Source organism: Leptopilina heterotoma, unplaced genomic scaffold (assembly GCF_015476425.1).
Source record: "Leptopilina heterotoma isolate Lh14 unplaced genomic scaffold, ASM1547642v1 Lhet_91, whole genome shotgun sequence".
Taxonomy (NCBI): Eukaryota; Metazoa; Arthropoda; class Insecta; order Hymenoptera; family Figitidae; genus Leptopilina; species Leptopilina heterotoma.
In genome coordinates, this window is record NW_025111197.1 from 54,367 (window position 1) to 71,592 (window position 17,226).

Sequence of the window (17,226 nt, forward strand, 5' to 3'; positions counted from 1 at the left end):
TGCGTTATACTTGGCTCATTTGGCTCCAGACGAGCGGAAAATCGTATTAGGATGGGCGGAAGACTATGCTGACATATTTTATTTAAATGGTGAACTACTATCGTGCACTCACCTTATCCAGCATAGAATTCCGACCATCGACGATAAAGTCATTCACAAGAAACAATATAGGTCCCCTGTCGAGGCCCTTGAACAAATTGATGTTCAGTTATTAAAGCAGTTTAATAGCGGAATTATAGGACATTCTAATTCCCCATTCAACTCGCCACTACTGATCGTCCCAAAGAAACTTGACGCGTCGGGTGAGAAAAAGTGGCGTGTTGTGGTAGACTACAGAGTCCTAAACGAAAACATCATAGGAGACGCTTTTCCACTGCCCAACATAACCTCAATATTTGACCGGTTGGGCACCGCACGCTACTTCACCGTTTTTGACCTTGCCAGTGGTTTCCATCAAGTGGAAACTCACCCAGACGATAGGTACAAAACTGCCTTTTCATCCCGCAATGGTCACTATGAGTACAAGCGGATGCCCATGGACATAAAGAACGCGCCGCCTACATTCCAACGACTGCTAAATAATGTACAACATTAACAGTACTAGAGCGTAAGGTTTTAGAAGTGATTAAATTTTGGGAGATTTTGGATTAAAATCTTTGAAAATTTGAATTTTCATATTTTAACTAAACAACAATTCTGTGGAATAATTAAGACATCACAGGGAATTCAATTGTTTTCATGAATAATAAAGAAAATTTTTTTTGGGAATCAGTTCTTTCAAAAAAGAAATTGCCATAAAGTTTTTTTTATTAAAAAAAAAGAGAATATTAATTTTAATAAGTACCTTTAGATTATAAGAGTGAGCTCCAACAAAATCCTTCACTTATTATTATCCAACTGTAATACGAATCAAATGAGTTGTTTTTCAAATACTGTCACTAGTTCACTTTCAAACACTGATCGACAAACAGAAACTTGAACTATTTGTATATTCTTTTTAATGGTGCTGAACGACACGCACTTCGGAAAAGGCAAGCATAGACTAAAGACGCATAACTTAGTATACCCAATGAAAGAAGCATTTGTCACAGGGAGATGTTGTATGATTGAGCACGTCGGGTCGGTGTTGGGTTGTCTGTCGGCGCCATTCAATCCCTTGACGATCGTAAAATTTGTCGAGCCAAGATCTTGCGAAGTTTAAACACTTAACCATTAAGGGTCGGGCGGTAGAAAGTCATAAACAAAGAGGACTGTTTCTCTTCCCTGAATTTCAACTTCTCTATTTTCATTTCTCTATTTCGTTACAGGCCTCTAAACGATATTTTCAGCATTGAAAATTTTATTTATCCCAAACCAAAAAAAAAATCCTTTCATCAACACTAGTTAGATCTACTGATTTAAAATTGATTCTAAATGATTTAGTAAAAAGAAAAGAAAAAGGGAAAATTAAAAGAAAAAAAAATTTTTTTAATTACTTTAGAACAATTTTATTTAGAAATCCAATTATGACCAAGAACTTTTAAATATTAAAAAAAAATGTGTCAGTTATTTTATAAATAATAAAATTCTTCTCTAAAGTGTAATTATTTAAAAAAAAATCCGTATAGGATTCCTTGCAATATTTAATTGCTTTTAAAAAAAAAAATTAATTCTCCTGGAAAATTCAATAGACTAGTATTATAATATATAATTATGATTAATAACTAATACTTATTATTATTATTATTGTTATTATTATTGATGATTAATTAATTAATTATTATTATTGTGGTATTTAAATTGTTGAATTGTCCAGTAAAATTTTATTTAAAATAAATTTCAGTTAAAAATTAACATAATGATTGAATTCTAAAATGGTTCCAAATCCAATTCTTTGAAATTTTGTATTTTTCGTAATTATGACTGACTATTCTGTGGAATTAATCAATTAAAAAAAAATTTTTTGGAAAAATTTCTGGAACATAATAATTCAAGGAATTATCTTTTTTCCTCTAAAACCATCTTAATATTATTTCTTAGAAAAAAAACCTACTTTTCATTAATTTTATTTTTATTGAATTTATACTTGAAAATTATTCATTGAAATGATAATTAACATTATGTCGGAAATTTTTAATTGAGTTTTTAAAAGAAAAGGAAAAGAATTTTGTCATATAAATTTTGTAGTTGCAAGGGAAATATCTTTTGAGAAAATGTGACTAGAATGAATGACAACGATGTTGCAAGCTAAGCACAGCTGAGCTAGGTCCGGTCACCTACAGTGCCATTTGACACTCCGACCGTCATAAATCATTGAGACCCTAACACACTAATAGCGACCGGCAGGTGACGGAAAGCCTATACAAAGATATGATAGAATTTCCATTCGCCCTGATCTCAACTCTCGCCTTCTTCTCGTAGTTGCGATTGCTTATATTAAAGTTACTCAAGGTTTTGATAAATAATAAACAACAATTATTTAATTACAAAAAAAAACAGTGAATAAATTTTAATTTAACTTCAAATACTTTGTAAATTCAAAAAAAAATGTTATTATTAATTAATTATTAAAAATATATGGGACGTTCCACGTCAAACGAAACAGAGCTGTAGCCAAAAATTGGCGCAACGAAAAATCGGTTAAGGGCTTAAAAAATTCGTACACTCGTCTACTTTCGAAAGCATGTGGGCGATCTTGAAAATCCAATATGGCGGCTTAATTATAAGCGAGCAAAGTCAACAAAATCATGAACCCACAAATAATATCATAAATAAAAATGACAAAATCCATGAAAAAAAATTGACTGAAATTTTTTTTAACGTTTTTTAGGGTAGCTTAATACAAATCTTCAAGCAGATTTTAATTAGAGTCTGAAAATTCAAAATGGCAGAACCAAAATGGTGGCCAATTTTTAAAACTCTTTAAAATAGCTCAAAACTTGTTACTCGGGGGTTTCCGGGGTCGCTGATTACGAATATGACATCAGATTTCGAAAATTCAAAATGGCGGATCCAACATGGCCGACATTTTTTTTTAATTCATCGTATTCGCTCAAAACTTGTTACTCGGGGGTTTTCGGGGTCGCTGATTACGAATATGACATCAAATTTCGAAAATTCAAAATGGCTGATCCAATATGGCCGAAATTTTTTTGAAAAATTCATCGTATTCGATCAAAACTTGCTACTCGAGAATTTTCGGGGTCGCTGATTACGAATATGACATCATATTTCGAAAGTTCAAAATGGCGGATCCAATATGGCCGACCTTTTTTTTTTAAAATTCATCGCATTCGATCAAAACTTGCTACTCGAGAATTTTCGGGGTCGCTGAATACAAAAATGAAGTTTCTTTTATGTAATTAACGTCAATGTCTTAAATAATTGTACCGTCGGCATTGGCGTTACCCGATGTACACCGCGGGGAGGTTGCACGATCGGGATTTGTATCAAGCAATGCACTCTGCCGGGATCAGAGGAAAAAAACACTATCGTCAATAACGAAAACAATTTTTGACATAACCAGAACAGAAAACTATCTCATATTACAACTAGTTATATACTGATGTATTTTTGCTCTAGTTCTGTCAAATATTTATGTTTGTTATATATGATAGTATTTTTTCGATTTTCTTTAGCACGGATTTATTAATTGAACCAAATAAAACGATTAAAATATTGCGATACTTTAACGCCACTAGAATTTGCTTCAGCTACTAGAAAGGACAGAACTTTAACTCTCTACAAACAGCATTTTTTTTCTTCTAAAAAATATTAAATTAGAATACCGATTATATTGGTTTTGCTATTTTGAATTTTCGAAATATGATGTCATATTCGTAATCAGCGACCCCGAAAATTCTCGAGTAACAAGTTTTGAGCGAATACGGTGAATTAAAAAAAAATGTCGGCCATGTTGGATCCGCCATTTTGAATTTTCGAAATCTGATGTCATATTCGTAATCAACAACCCCGGAAAACCCCCGAGTAACAAGTTTTGAGCTATTTTAAAGAGTTTTAAAAATTGGCCACCATTTTGGTTCCGCCATTTTCAATTTTCAGACTCTAATCAAAATCTGCTTGAAGATTTGTATTAAGCGACCCCAAAAACGTTAAAAAAAATTCTGTTAATTTTTTTTCATGGATTTTGTCATTTTTATTTATGATATTATTTGTGGGTTCATGATTTTGTTGACTTTGCTCGCTTATAATTAAGCCGCCATATTGGATTTTTAAGATCGCCCACATGCTTTCGAAAGTAGACGAGTGTACGAATTTTTTAAGCCCTTAACCGATTTTTTTCATTGCGCCAATTTTTGGCTACAGCTCTGTTTCGTTTAACGTGGAACGTCCCATATATATATATATTTTTTTTGAAATTCATAAAAAGAAATCCCTTGTTTGAAGTAATTCTTTATCCAATTTTGGGAAATGTACAATTATTTGACAAGTTTAAAATTAAATTTCTTTTATGAAATTCTCGTTGAATTTTCTAATAATATAGATTTAAAAATGAATTCCAGTTAAAATTTTAGATTATAATTGAACATTAAATAGGTTTCAGATTAAAATCTTTGAAAATTTGAATTTTTATATTTTTTAACGATTCTGCGTAAACGATTTTTGGAAGAGTTTAATTGCGTTTCTTTTTTTTAAAGTTTTTATTTTTCTAATATTTATTTAATTGAAGAATTTACGGATGGTTGAATCTTTTGAAGTTGAATATTGTAAGCAAATGGATTAAAAAAAAAAATTTTGTCAAAGAACTTTTAAAAATTGTTAAAATTTGGTTTCAAGAAGAATTTAGTTAAAAATAAAGAAAGTTTAACACTTTTAGTATTTACTTTTGTTGCATATTGTTTATTAGTGTTTAAAGAATACAAAGAAAAAATTAGTTAGTATTGCAATAAAATAATTAAATTCCTAAATGAAAGAAAAGAAGAAAAAAAAACGATTAAATATTACAATTAATCTGTTTCGATATATTTAAAAAAAACGTATATATTTTAGCACGTAATTAACAATTTCAAAATTTCAATTAAAATAGCATTAAATAATAGTAAAGAATTTTGTAATTTTCCACTCTCTAATTCAATTTTTACCATAGCAGAAACAAATTTTGACAAAAGTTTAATTAAGTTTTGTATTCTCGTCTGCGAGGCCTGCAAGAGGAAGCGAGCATAGGTCCTAAAACCAGTCCTCCTCGCTTTCCTCCGCAACTTGGGTCGCCTCCACATTCCCTTTATCCTCCTCTGAGTCCTTGTCTCGGTCCTGACCATACAAGAAACCTCCCGTTCCAACGTTTTCCCAGGACTCCGTTATGTCCGTGTTAAAAATCTAAATGTAAAAAAAAATTTTTTTTTAGAATTAAATTTATACTAAATTAAAGCTCACTAAAAAAAAATTTTTCATTGTTATTTGAATTAAAATCAAAGAAGGATTCTGGGGATATTAGTAAAATAAAGAGAAGAAAAGAAAAGAGAGAATATTTTTCGACTCGAATATCAAATGTCCGAATTGTGTAGTCTAATGAAATTTCGTTACAAGTTGAAAATTGGTAAATTAAAGGGAAGAGAAAATACAGTTTTCTTTTATGGGACTATTATTGAAATCTATAAATACAATTACTGCTGCCAATAAAATGTGCATATGTGTGTATATATGTGTATGTATATCTGTATGTAGTTTTCAATATACTTATACCCTAAGGAAACTATTTTAAATTAATTTAAGCTCGATTTAAATTTCTGAAAGGTACTTACGAATTGCCAAGAGCCAGATTGCAAATGATCGCCTGATGCGTTTTTAAAAAATACTTGCAAAAACGACAGGCTGTGAGAGTCGTTCAGTGGTAAGAAGCCCTTGTAAGGAGGAAACTCGGGTAGTGACCGGAACAAGCTAATTCTAAGACAAATAATTAAAATTAAGTTTCGTGAAAATAAATAAATTAATTAAAGAAAAGTGATATCGTTTGCCTACCAAGTTTCCCCATCCGACTCCTGCCGTAAGGAGCATTGCACCATTAGCTCCGACGATGGGTTACTGGATACCCGTAACGGATGCACAAAATGTTTCTAAAAAAAAATTTTATTTTTTGCTAACTTGAGGTAAGAATGCGCCTATTAAAATAATAATAATAATCACAAACTTACAGTCGCCCAAAATCCGCGTACGTTGTAATGGTTAATGGTTACGTCCCAGGTGTACTCTTGGTACCAACAACATCGGGAGTAAGGTCTAAAACTAACTGAATTTTTAAGACCCCGCAATAATTCCAGGCTTCAGTTTCACTCCTATGAAAAGGAGCCTTCTCCAAAGGCCGAAAGCTAACGAGAAAACTAAAAAAAATATATTTTTAATTACTCCGACAACACGATATCTTGGGTTAAACAAATTAAAATTTATTTACTTACCCCCTAGCTGATCCGATTTGCTTGATCAAGCCTTTCGCTTGAATGCAAGCTTTTACTCGATTCAGGTAGGATTGCTCGGATTCCTTCCCGAAATTTGCAAATAACCTCGTCAACAAATGCCCTCGCATTATCACGAATTTGTCTCCGGGAACTAAGTCGCAAATTTCCCGACCCCTTCGAACCAAGTCCAGAGCCTCTTCTGCCGCACTGGGAAGTACCTCAGAGCTCGACTCTGAGGACGAAGAGCAGACTGCTTCTTTGCTGCAGTCAAACCCGGCGCAAATGTCGGGAACTATTTCGCGACTATTTGATGCCATCGTTTTTTTTATTATTTATTAGAACAAGGGCAGGAACTGATACACCGCACCTTTACAATTCACTCGGACGCACAAGTCCACTACACACCCGAACCGCGAATAAGGAAATTTCTAACTCTTAACTACTAATCGTCACGACAATCAAAGGAACACTGAACCACTGTAATAAGGTACTGGACCGCCACGCACTGAAACTGACATTACGTCACCAACTTGACGGTTCCCTATTGCGTTCGTACTACTTGGAAATGCACGAGCATAACATTAAAGGGTACAAAAACGCCTAAGCACGTTAAGCACCACTGATCATGTACGCATAATGCTACGATGTATGCTATCAATTTTTGCCGAATTTCTTCTAGTTAATGATCGATTTAAAAAAAAGGAGAAAAGAGAGAGGAATATAAACAAAGAAATTTTTCTTCCCTCAAACGGCAATTATTGACTGCTATCAATAAAAAAAAATTATTATTATAAATATTATTATTATCGACATTGTTAACAGTCCTTAAGATAAAAAAAGTATATATACATATTTTCTCTTATAATTTTCTATAATATTGCATTTTGCAGCAATCAGAATTTCAAACTTGTCAATTTGTTTTCTTGAGTTGGATTAATTCTGAAGGAAGCCTACATAAATATTTTCCAAATTATATCAATTCAACCTTCAATACAAAGTCTCACTTGTTTATTCATAAAATGATTTACTTTAAAATTTGCAACAGTATTTCTCTGTTAAGTTTTTCTTTAAGCTGTAATTTAACTCAATCTTAAGTAGCCGAAATTTTAAAATTAAGGAACTATAATCACGACTTTGATAAATAAGAGTTAATACTGTCACCAGAATTACTGCTATTTTTTTAAGATCTACACCAAGTTGTGAAATTGTCATTTTAGTATTAAAGAAATTATGTTGATGCGTCTTATTATTGTGCGCATCCCTAAGTTCAAGGCATCAAAGTTTTCGGGAACGAAAACGGGAATTTTCACGGTGGATTGTTAGAATCTTAGTTTTGTTTTAAATTTGGTCATCTGGGAACCATGTAGAATAAATTTTAATTCTAAATTAGCAACGATGCGACGCAGCGACGCTATGCCTGAGGATATTTGACACCTTGATAACGTCAAATATCACATCATGAGATGCCTTTAACTAAGAGATGCTTATAAGAATATAATAATTAGAGGGACAAAAGAATTATTATTTTCTTTCTCCTTCTACTAAATAATAAATATAATCACTAGTTATTAGTAATTGTACCGGCAAAATCAATGCCGCCAACACTGAACCTTGCGGTAATATTATTTAAACAAACCAAATAGTAAGTGTAAAATTCATACCCAAATTTTCTGTAAAACATAAAAGGAGACTTGCATGCTTTATGACACTTGAACTTATGAATCAAGTCAGATGCACATAGAAACAACTTAACAATAGTTAAACATTTTGTTGTAAACATTGTTGTTACAACAAAATGCCGGAGGACATTAGGTTGTATGTATATGTATATATATATATATATTGCTCAATATGTAAAATGCATATACAAACAACCTATAAAAAGTAGGAACAATATAATTACAATAAATGAATTATATACACTATTATAACTAAGATAAATAATAATTTTATTAATTAAACAATATAATTATTATTTAAATTCTAAGTTATTTCAAATAATATTTCAAAAAAGTATCATGTTAACAGACTGTTTCCGTTCTCCCGGACCTACCGTGAGATCCAAAACGTCAGCAAAAATGCATAGACCAATGGGCCCATGACTTACTCCTACTCTTTTCTCCTACTCCTAAAATCTTCCCCCGCTTTGCACCAAAGGTAAGAGTTAGAGGCTTGTCGCAAAATTTCAATCATAGCAGTACGAATTCTCGCTTCTTCTCGAAGACACCTCTCCTGGGACTAACCTAGCAAGTGTTTTGGGACAGAGAAATTTCGCGACAAAGAGCCCGTCCGCGACCCGGAACCCGATTTGCATGAATTAGGGCAGACGTTAAAATTTTCAAATTCTCTGAGCCGGTGGAGTCCAGTGCGGGCTGATTTTGGAGAGATTTTGGCATTATTAATATAATTAATAATTCTAGAATCTTGTTATTTATAACCGGCCGGTTGCATAGATATTGCCCGCGTCCACTCACCACAAGTGCAATCTCGCAACCAAAAGAAAATTGCGCGAATCAGACGCCGCGATTTTCAGTAAAAACAAAAGCAAAAGAATTTTCGCCCGACGGATGTTTTGTGATTCGAAAGAGGAATAGCTCCGCCGGTAGTTTGTAAGTAAATAAGTATCGTTTCAATCACATATTCTAACACACATATACTTTCTATTTGTAACACACTATAACCATTCTGTATTCAAAAGGTATTTTGCTATTTAAGAATAAATCATGTATTCATAAAATCAATTTCTTTACTTACCTAACTAAACCTAAAATTCAAAATCATTTCAAAAATAGTGCATTTAATGAATCAGAAGGTAACTTTTAAAAGTAGGATAACGTCCCCACAAAATTAAACAGAATAATTAAACATTCTGGCAGCTTGGTGCCTCCCCAAATCAAGATAAAGGGCCATCTTAAAAGCCTAATTTATAAATTTATTTCTGGTTTGTAACAAACCAGCGTTCTCACCCACCCGGATCAAAAACAAAAAAAATTTGAAAAAGTACGAAAAAAATTCATAACTCGAACAATTTTCGACCAAATTTTTTTTTCAATGTCATAAATTAGGTTGGAATTACTGCTCTTCAAATGGTGACCATTGCGAATTTATTTTATAAACTTCTAATAGCCAGCGTTTCCACCCGCTTTATCAAAAAACCGAAAAATGTGAAAAAGTCAAAAGAAACTTCATAACTCGAACAATTTTTGACCAAATTTTTTTTTCTCTATCAGAATTTAAAGAGCGATTATTGCATTTCAAATTATGACAATTGGGAAATTTGTGTAATAAACTTTTAATAGATAGCGTTCCCACCCTCTCGTATTAGAAAAACCGAAAAGTTTGAAAAATTACAAAAAAAAATTCATAACTCAAATAATTTTCGACCAAATTTTTTGTTCAATGTCAGAAATTAAAGAGGAATTATTGCTCTTTAAATGGTGACCACTGCGAAATTTTTTTTAATAATCTTTTAATAGCCAGCTTTCTCACCCGCCCTTTTCATAAAACCAAAAAATGTAAAAAAGCCAAAAAAAATTCGTAACTGGAACAATTTTCGACCAAATTTTTTTTCTTTCTCTGTAATTAAAGAGGGATTATTGCTTTTCAAATTGTGACCATTGCGAATTTTTTTAATAAACTTTTAATAGCCAGTGTTCCCATCCGCCCGTATCAGAAAACTGAAAAATGTGAAAATTCAAAAAAAAATTCAAATGTCGATAAAATTTAAATCTGAGCTAATCTAGCAAAACTGTAATAGGTTTTTGCTAGTTTTGATAAGTACTTTCAGAAACTGAAGTCAAAACTTAGTGCACATTCGATGACCTCAAAAATGTTGCACTGTGTAATTAAGTATTACATGTTATTTAGTCACATTTTAGCATAATTTTAAGATTTAAGTATAAAAAAGTTTTCAAATAATTAAAAAAATCGCAAGTTTACAAAGTTTACATTGTTTAATGAATTGCCTTTAAACACTGTATAATTGAGTATTACATGTTATTTAGTCACATTTTCGCATAATTTTGCACAAAAAATGATATGACTAAGCTGTAAGTATAAAAATATTTTCGATATCAAAAAATCGAAAAAATTATAATTGTTATTAATTACTATCAAGTTTAATTCAGTAGTATTTTTAAGGTCTCTGATTAAGATTTTAAAGTCAAAATAATGCAATTCATAATTATTTATCCAATTCATTCAGTATTCTTTAATTGAAAGAAGTTCAGAGACTTTAAAAATGAAGAGATGTTTTATAATAAATATTTTATGATAATTTTCCATAATTTTAGATTTTTTGCCAAAGAATGGAGACTATTAAATAAGTAAAATATTTTTGAAGAACACAAAAATAATAAAGCTAAATGCCATAAAAAAAAAGGAAAAATATTGAATTTTAAGAAATTCGGTTTTTTGAATTTGTGCTAATTTTACATAATTTATATTTTTTACCAAAGGTTGGAGACTATTAAATAAGTAAAATATTTTTGAAGAGCACAAAAATAATGAAGCTAGATGCCATAAAAAAGAAGAAAAAATGTTGAATTTTAAGAAATTCAGTTTTTTGAATTTTTGCTAATTTTCCATAATTTTAAATTTTTTACCAAAGGGTGGAGACTATTAAATATGTAAATTATTTTTAAAGAGCACAAATTAATAAAGCTAAATGCCATAAAAAAGAAGAAAAAATGTTGAATTTTAAGAAATTCGGTTTTTTGAATTTTTCTAATTTTCCGTAATTTTAGATTTTTTACCAAAGGGTGGAGACTATTAAATAAGTAAAGTATTTTTAAAAAGCACAGAAATAATGAAGGTAAAAGCCATAAAAGAAGGAAAAAATGTTGAATTTTAAGAAATTCAGTTTTTTGGATTTTTGCTAATTTATCATAATTTTAGATTTTTTACGAAAGGGTGGAGATAACAAATTAAGTAAAGTATTTTTAAAGAGCACAAAAATAATAAAGCTAAATGCCATAAAAAGAAGGGAAAATGTTGAATTTTAAGAAATTCGGTTTTTTGAATTTTTGCTAATTTTTCCATAATTTTACATTTTTTACCAAAGGTTGAAGACTATTAAATATGTAAATTATTTTTGAAGAGCACAAGAATAATAAAGCTAAATGCAATAAAAAAGAAGAAAAAATGTTGAATTTTAAGAAATTCGGTTTTTTGAATTTTTGCTAATTTTCCATAATTTTAGATTTTTTACCAAAGGGTGGAGAATTTTTAAGAAGTAAATTATTTTTGAAGAGCACAAAAATAATGAAGCTGAATGCCATAAAAAAAGAAGAAAAAATGTTGAATTTTAAGAAATTCAGTTTTTTGAATTTTTGCTAATTTTCCATAATTTATATTTTTTACCAAAGGTTGGAGACTATTAAATAAGTAAAATATTTTTGAAGAGCACAAAAATAATGAAGCTAGATGCCATAAAAAAGAAGAAAAAATGTTGAATTTTAAGAAATTCAGTTTTTTGAATTTTTGCTAATTTTTCCATAATTTTAGATTCTTTACCAAAGGTTGAAGACTATTAAATATGTAAATTATTTTTGAAGAGCACAAAAATAATAAAGCTAAATGCAATAAAAAAGAAGAAAAAATGTTGAATTTTAAGAAATTCGGTTTTTTGAATTTTTGCTAATTTTCCATAATTTTAAATTTTTTACCAAAGGGTGGAGACTATTAAATATGTAAATTATTTTTAAATAGCACAAATTAATAAAGCTAAATGCCATAAAAAAGAAGAAAAAATGTTGAATTTTAAGAAATTCGGTTTTTTGAATTTTTCTAATTTTCCGTAATTTTAGATTTTTTACCAAAGGGTAGAGATAACAAATTAAGTAAAGTATTTTTGAAAAGTACAAAAATAATGAAGCTAAATGCCATAAAAAAGAAGAAAAAATGTTGAATTTTAATAAATTCTGTTTTTTGAATTTTTGCTAATTTTCCATAATTTTAGATTTTTTACCAAACATTGAAGACTTTTAAATAAGTAAATTATTTTTGAAGAGCACAAAAATAATGAAGCTTAATGATATAAAAGAGAAGAAAAAAATGTTAAATTTTAAGAAATTGGGTTTTTCGAATTGTTGATAATTTTTTATTTTTTCCTAAAAGGTGGAGACTATTCAAATAGTAATATTATACTACCGAAATAGCTATTGCGAACTAATTATTAATTTTCCGGTCAAATTAAATTTTCGACTTTTTTCTGATTTTCCAGATTGGTAGAAACATTGTTAAATGTATTGGTAGAAACTAAAACCCATCGAAGACGGGTACGACAGCTAGTATATTATAAAAAATAAACATGAATAATAATAAAATAAATAGAATAACAAATCAAAGTTATTTAAAAAAAATAATTATATTTAAAATTCATCGCAAAAATTAAATTATTTTTTATAAATAATAAAATTCTCTTGAGGAATTCAATTATTTTCAATACACAATTTTAATAAACTTTAAAAATCAAATATTTAAAATTACCTATTAACAGGCACGATTATTTTAAAAAGTTGAAAAAATTCTTTGTATAATTCAATTACTTTCAAAATTTTCAATTATAACTGTTAAAGAAAGTCCATTATTTTAAAAAAGTTTAAAGATATTCTTCAAAGAATTTAATTAAAATTTTTATAAATTTTAATTAAATTATTCTCAAATTTGTTGACAAAATTCATTCCAAAAATTCAATGATTTTTAAATAAGGTTATTAATAAATTAATAAATATAAATAAATTAATAAATAAAGCAAAGAACACTCAAATAAATTAAAAATTATACGTTGCAGACAGTTTTAAAAAGTTAATTGTAGAAAAATCCTATGATGCCTGCTAGTGGTTTTTGAAAATGTTTTAAAACTCATTTAACACATCGGCACATTTTGAGACTCTTTGGAAAATCTTCTCTGTATTATAAGGTATAAATAAATTTAAAAAAATAAAAAAAAATTCGACCCAAAGTTTAAAAAAATTAATTTGTTTATAAAAAAATAAAAAATAAATTTTTTTATTTACATTTTTTAAAAGTCGAAAGAAAACTAAAACTTTCATTCTTTAACAACTTTTTCCTAAAGTTAATATTTTCGGACTCATAAGCTACTGAATATAGGTCTACAATTAAAAGTCCAAAATTTCGAAAATTTATAACTCGAAAATTTGAACAATTAAACAAAAATAAAAAAGTACTATACGTATCTGTTTTTTTCGACACCCAGGATAGAAAAAAAATATTTTTGGTCGATTTTAAGAGGTCGACTTAAATCTCACGTGGAATTGCTTATATTTATTCAGTCAGGTTTGTTAGTCAACTTTTTATTAACCAATTTTAACTATAAATTTAACATGTAGTTATTATACACAATGTATTTATAATTATTTCTTATGCATCTTTTAAAATTGAATAAATCAATTTAACAATTTTTACAAAATACACTTAAAATTTATCAGTCAATGGATATTACACAAGAACACTTAAATAATTCACTTTACAACAAAATGTTTACTTAAAAGTATCCATTTTAATGCAACAGTTCACTAAAAAATTCACTTCATAGCAAAATAGGAACTTCAAAATAATTTTATGACAAGCGGTTTTAGACTCTTTGTGACGAATGCTATAAAGAGCAACTGACGCTCAAAAGACTTTTAGAAAAGACTTTACAGAAAATATTTGAAATTTTTTATAATTCAATCTGAAAAATTTTAATCTTTCTGTCTAAGTAAATCTATAAGAAAAAAAACTGGATAAACTAGAAAATAGACCCTCTTACAATGGGGAATCCTTAAGATGGATATGGCAAACACTTCACACCCCTCCTCAACCGCCGTAAAGCTATAGAAAAATGGATCCGACTTCGGTCAACGAAAACTTGTAGGATTAAGCTTATATTTTCCAAAATTCCAAACTGTGAAATTGCCCCAGCTCCTATATTCAAATAAAATGAATTTCCGTAACTATCCCAAAATATAATCATAAAAAACCCAACTTTTTAGGTTTGGACGCAAAAAATGTAAGCAAATATATATTTTTTGTGAATATTTCAAGTTTATAAACGCAGATGAAGGTTCTACTTACCTGTCAGTTGTAAAAGAGGAAAAACAATATGGAGAAATAATATTTTTTGCTGTTTTATTAATTTTGAGAGAAAAATTAGTATTAGCATGAAAATAGAAAACAGGATAGAAAACTTTATCTACAAAATGAAAAATCAATTATTTAAAAAAGTTTTTTTTAACCCCTTCGCAGTCAAGACCAAAATCTCATATGTGGGCTCAAAATGTCGACAACTTATTAAAAAACTAAAATTTGCGCAAACGAGCATACTATTGTATTTGAAGTCGCTGATTACGAATCCGATATCAGATTTTAAAAATTCAAAATGGCGGATCTAATATGGCGGACATGAAAATTAAAAATCGACTGAATTCACTTGAAACTAGTTACTTAGGGGTTTTCGGAGTCGCTGATTACGAATCCGATATCAGATTTTAAAAATTCAAAATGGCGGATCTAATATGGCGGACATGAAAATTAATAATCGACTGAATTCACTTGAAACTAGTTACTTAGGGGTTTTCGGGGTCGCTGATTACGAATCCGATATCAGATTTTGAAAATTCAAAATAGCGGATCCAATATGGCGAATTAAATTTTTTAAAATTTATCGGATTCATTTGAAACTCGTTACTAGAGGGTTTTCGCTGATTATCACGTGGAGGTATGCGGTCGGATTTTACACTCCTTTATTTATATGTTTTTATATTATTTTTGTTTGTTCTTATATTGGATCCGCCATTTTCAAAACCGATATTACATTTTTAATCTACGACATCAATAAATCCCAAGTAACAACTTTTAAGTAAATCTGATAAATTTTTTAAAATGGCTCCAGCCATATTTGAAACGCCATATTGTATTTTGAAAATCTTATGCTAGATTCGTAATCAGCGACCCCGAAAACCGCCGAGTAACAAGTTTCAAATGAATCGGTCGAGTTTGTAAAAATGTCGTCCGCTATATTGGATCCGCCATTTTGAATTTTTTAAATCTGATATCAGATTTGTAATCAGCGACCCCGAAAACCCTTGAGTAACAAGTTTCAAGTGAATCCGATGAATTTTTGAAAATGTCGTCTGCCATATTAGATCCGCCATTTTGAATTTTTAAAATCTGAAAACGGATTCGTAATCAACGACCCCGAAAACCCCCGAGTATAAATTTGTGGGCAAATCTGTGTGTTTTTGTAGCCAAAAATCTGCTTGCGTCTATACACGTCATCGACAGTTTGAGCCCACCTACACCATGACGTGTATACACGTCATCGACTGCCAAGGGGTTAATTGGATATCTTTTCACAAATATTTAACTTTACAGATTCAACATAAGCGCATTGCAGATGAATGATACGAGATACAACTTCATAAGTCAGTTGTAGAATTGTCCTAGTTAAATTTATGAGACATCGACGGACCATTACAAAATTTGTAAATATGGATTTATGTATGAATAAATGTACTTATGTTGAATTTGTAAGATTAAATGTTTGTGAACAGATATCCAATTTTTCAAAAAAAAACTTTTTTAAGTAATTGAATCGTGAATTTCGAAAATGGCTCAACTCGGTTTTTTTAAATTTTACAGGAAACACAGAAACTGTTTATTTCAAACAGCTTTGATTTAATGACTCCAGATTTTTTTCGTAGTAACTACATGATATTTTGTATGAGAAAATGATAAAAGAATTTGTTTGTTTGTTGAATTATTGGAAAGAGATTTTGACACTTTTCTGCATGCATTTTTTGCAAATTTTTCTTGTATTATATTTTCTAAATAAAATAATTATAAATTATGCTTAATTTTCAAGTAAGTTGTTATGGATATTTTTGTAAAAATGTCGTACCTAATCTGGTATTCGAGTTTTGCACTGATACGTGGGTAGAATTTTCAACAGTCAATCCTTCGTTGACAACTTCATTATGAGTTTCAGTATTAGGTAGAATTTCGCTGTAAAAGAATTTATAAATAATTTTAGTCATTATCTGTTTAATAAGGAGAGTATGATAATAATTAAAATATTATAATATTTCAATTAAAATTTGTTTAAATAGCTTTAGTAAAGAAATATCCTTACTCAGCGCTTGCGTTTTCAATAAAGTTTATTAAATGATAATGTCAGGACTAAACAGTTTCATTTCTAAAATATTGAGCTCGTAGATTTTTCCACCGCCTCTTCAATGCGGGACCGGAAGATCTTAACAATTGAAAATAATTTTAAGAACTAAATTTTTTACAAACTTTATTTCAAAAGAAGAAAATATTGTTCTTTGAAAATTAAACTAAATAGATAAGTATTACTTTACCAGGAAATAAATTAGCAATTTCTTCCCAAATTCTTTCTCTTTCTTCTGGTGTTTCATGATACCTTTCGGAACGATCAAATCATATTGGCCGCTTGCTAACTTTATTAATTAATCTGACTTCTTCGAACCATTTTCTTTTACTTTTGGATAATGGAGCTAAAACAATTATAAGATACGATTTATGTGTATATATTATTAAAATCATATTAACTTGAAATTAAATTACTATATATACAAACTGAAACTGACGAGCCCATCTTCGCCTATCACAAGGCAATGAGTTTCCTCGTCTATGTTTATGAAGCACTTTGCATTTTGCACTTTACACTCATCATGGGACTTCACCCTTAAAAACCATTCAACATTAGGTTAGAAAACAAACAATCTTAGGTTAAAAGTCCAAAGGAAAGCATACTTTAATACACTTATCTCTGCTAAAAGAACCTCAAATGAAACTTTCCTTTTAATAA